Here is a 4,367-nt window from a genome sequence, read left to right on the forward strand (position 1 = left end):
GCGCCACCACCACACCCGGCTTTGAGACCACCGTGATTTGAAGAATGACACTTTGAACAAGAGAAAGTACCTCGGTTTCGCAAGGAAGAATGTAATCCCGAAGTCCACATCCTGGACCATATCCCCGCCCTCTCTGTAACCAAAACAAACAGCTGTTCTTCCTGGTCATATGAATATACCAGGTAGATGCTGGGCATCTTGGTTGCATAACCGCTTTCTCCTGAGGGGACAGGAAGGGCTACAGCTCAAAACACAGAGGGGCTTCCCAGGACTAGGTACTTCGGGACAAAGAAAAAGTTCCCGCTGGAACACTGAGTACAGATAAGTAGCTGTGTCTTCACCCATCTACTGAGCTCAGAGATTTGGGGCATTAGGCTCATGTCATTTAACATTTTAAAAAAGAATACCGAGGGCTCTGTTACTTGACATAGCATAAACAATTACACAACCTTACCGCTTCCCTGCAAAACAAAAACTGGCCTTCGGGACACCCTGTTCCTCCTGCTGTTTGTTGGGTGTGGGAGAAACACAAGCTGTTCCAACATGTAAATGGCATGATGGCAGCCATGATTCCCTGAGACTAAATGTGAGATGTGCCCTAAACAGGCCATATGTTTCAACAATGGTCACAGTTTTGGAAGACAATGAAACCTTTAACAGATGAGACCTAGCAAGTGGGTCCCTTGGGGGTTGGGGCGTATCTTGACATTTAGAACTCACCTTGGTTTCGGTTTCTGCTTCTGGTTCAGCTAAAGTGTGAGCAAGCAGCTGTGTGCTGCTGACTTGGAGCCACCTGCCATTATGTTTCCCCACCATCATCATAGACTCTCTCCTCTCAAACCCTGAGACAATAAATTTCCCTTAAGTTGCTGCTTGTCAGGAGTTGACCACAGCAGCAGCAAGAAAACAAAATAGAAAAGCAGCACCACCAAGTGGTGCTATGGCTGGGATTGAGCTGACCATGTGGGTCCGTTCTTCAGAGCTCGTTTTATGGAGAGAAGTGGAGGAGTCCAGAGCTGTTAGCTGTGACTAGCCCTAGAATGCTGTAAGCAGAGCTAAGGGGACCATTCTGGCGGGAATCCAGACCAAAGCACCGAAAAAAGGCAGGCAGTAAAGACTGCGCACAAAGCTTTATTTCGGGGGGAGGGGAGAGGGACCAGGAATGGATCAGAAACTGTGCTGGCAATCATTCATGTCACGTTCTGTGACGGGAACACTGCAGTTTCCTCCATTATTTTTATTTTTAAAATTCTTTTTTTGGGGGGGCTTCAAGACAAGGTTTCTCTGTATAGCCTTGGCTGTCCTTTGTAGACCAGGCTGGCCTTGAACTCACAGAGATCCGCCTGCCTCTGCTTCCCAGAGTGCTGGGATTACAGGCATGTGCCAACGCACCCCGCTCCATTTTGTATTTTTGCTGAGGCCATTTTTTGGTTTAACTAAAATCTGATCTTCTTTTGTCGGTTTGTTTTTGAGACACATGGTTTCTCTGTGAAGCCTTGGGTGTCCTGGACTCGCTTTGTAGACTAGGCTGGCCTGGAACTCGGAGATCTGCCTGCGTCTGCCTCCCTGAGTGCTGAGATTACAGTCGCATACTACCATGGGCGGCTGAATCCGGTCTCCTTGATGGGAAGCCCCATGGATGATTATTCAGCTCTGTTCTAGGAACCTGAGGTCGAGATGCCCCAGCTAACTTAGCTTCTATTAAAGCTTGTGCAGAACCTCCTCCAGCTAACTGCCCTTAAAACTGCTTGCTTACACAAAACTTCCCCCTGCAGTTGCTGAGATAACCGGGATGCAGTTTTTTGTCTTTAGAAACACCTTACTCTAAACCAGTGGTTCTCAACCTTCCTAATACTGCAATCCTTCTATACAGTTCTTCATATTGTGAAGCCCCTCAGCCATAAAATTATCTTCATTGCTCCCTCATATCTGCAAGTTTGCTACTGATATGCAACCCCTGTGAAAGGGTCATTTGACCCCCAAAGGGGTCATGTACCACAGGTTGAGAACCAGTGCTCTAAATACTTGGTACTATACCTGAGTTCCAAATACCCTGGTATAGTCCCAACTGGCTGGAATAAAGACTTTCAATTGGCTATGCACTGGATCTCAGTGATCTTCTCTGGTGGGCAACCCATAACAATTGGAGCTATGTTTTATCTGCATCCTAGAAACTTGAGTGAGGCTGGATTTCAAAAGTGAGGCTGGACTAACTTGTTTGGCAGAGATTTCAAGGCAGCCTAACATCCAGGCTGTGATGTGGTTATTGTTCGCTGTATTTATCCAGAGTTACAGTGAGAACAAGTAGAAAGTGGTGCAGAGAAATGTGAAAAAAATGTCGTTTGGCGAGTGTGGAAAGGGCAGGGCAGATTTGGGACAAACTAGCTGTAGTTGTTAAAGGAGTTTAGTACCATTAAAGAAATGTCTGAAACCTTGCACATCTAGACCTGGAATAGGAAAGGTGCCTAATGAAATGAGAACTCCAGGGTATAAAAATGCACACTCATGTGAAAGGAGAGTGCCTGAAAAGGGACCCTCCCCTTGTTCCCTGCTTAAAAAAAAAAAAAACAGCACATAGGGAGACGTTTTCCCAACCACCAGAGCAACCAGAGGTGGCTGCCAACTGTGGTTGAAGGGTGCCAGGCTTCATCTGGAGCTGGCATCCATGTTTGGTGGTGGCATTCACATCTGCAAGATGTAAAAGGGAAGAAATAATAGAATTTTGTGCCAGGATTCCAGAAAGCCACTGAAACGAGGCGATGAATGGCAGTATCAGATTTCTTGTATGAAGTTCCTGAGAAGCTGCTGTCAAGTTGAAGTGAAGGTTATCTTGTAGTGGACCCCCGGATATTAGAGATGCCAGCAAAGTGGAATGTTTACTGAGGAGTGCTGCAGGCACCAAGCATTGGCCCAACACAGAGACCACAAGCACCACAGGCAACAGAACTATGGGACGGGACCACCCAAAGCCACTGAAGCCCAAAGGATGCCAAGACCCTCCGACACCAGACATGGAACAGCAGGCTTTGGCTTCTGCCCTTTTGAGTTTCATTGGCCTAATCTTTGTCATGTTTCAGTTTCTCCCCTTTGAAAAGGCATGTTTACTCTGTGCTGTTGTGTGTTAAAAGTAACTTGTTGAACAGGGGCTCACCATTCAAGAGGCACCATTGTGTCTCAGAGCAGACTTTGAACCCAGCCTTTAAACAGTATGAAGTTAAGATGGGGTGGAGGGAGCACTCCCAGATGACTAGATGTGTTTTGTATTGTGAGGTAAATATGATTTTAAGAGCCAAGTAGATTATGAAGTGATATACTTGGGTGTCTAGTTGACAAGAAGTGGATTTGCTATAGCTAACTTGTCAACTGAATTCGAAATACCTAGAGCATTAGTGAAGTACACTTCTGAGTATCCCTCAAGAGCCTTTTCCTGACAGGATTAACTGAGGCGTGGAAGGGGGACGAACATGACAGGGGACAGGATGGACGGGACTCACCCAGAATATGGGCCACACTATTTCAAGGGCTAGGGTCTAGACTAAATAAAAAGTAAAAGTGGGGGGCTAAGTACTGGTGCTCATCTCTCTCTCTCTGTTTCCTGATCCATCCCCTGTGAGCAAGCAGCAGCCTCGTACTCCAGTTACCTAAGTCTTCCCTGCCATGACCGAGTACTCTCAAAACTGTGAGCCAAATTTAACTCTTCCTCCTTTAGGTAGCTTCTTCCCAGGTCTGACAGATAGGACAGCATTTCGAAAGTAATAAGGCACCTGAGATGTATCCCTATCCTTAGGAGCTCTTCTAGCGCATTTTAACCAGCCCTCCCTCCATGCCATCTTAGGGACCTAGAAAATGGCTGTCTCTGTACTATGCTTTAGTCTCCACACTCCTGCTGCTGGATGAATTTTAAGTGTTTGGTGTTTCTGCTCAACTGATAGACTAAAATAGTTCGGGCAACGACAACGCTGGCTTTGTCTCACCTACGGGCTCAACCCCTTCACAGCCAACTTAGCATCAGTTCATTTCGAAGCAGATTAGTAGGTCATTAACTTGACAAGGAGGAGAATCTATGCAAACAACAAAAAGACTGAGATACCCCACACTAGCACCCTGCCTCTAAATGCCACCTTGTCTTCACACACCCAGGGGAGAAGAGCCAGGTAGTACTACCTACAGATTCAGAGCAGCAGGCAGGCAACATGGGCCAGCATGGGGCACACGCTGCGGAGCGAGAGCTATCTGGACTTACACGTTTCCAGCATCTGGCTTCTCTCTCTGTCCATGTCTAACTGGCCCCACCGGACGACAGACTGTCAATAGAGAGTTGTGACATAGGACCAGTCTCCAAATACAGTGTTTAACATAAGCCAAGA

Source organism: Meriones unguiculatus, chromosome 16, assembly GCF_030254825.1.
Source record: "Meriones unguiculatus strain TT.TT164.6M chromosome 16, Bangor_MerUng_6.1, whole genome shotgun sequence".
NCBI classification, from domain to species: domain Eukaryota; kingdom Metazoa; phylum Chordata; class Mammalia; order Rodentia; family Muridae; genus Meriones; species Meriones unguiculatus.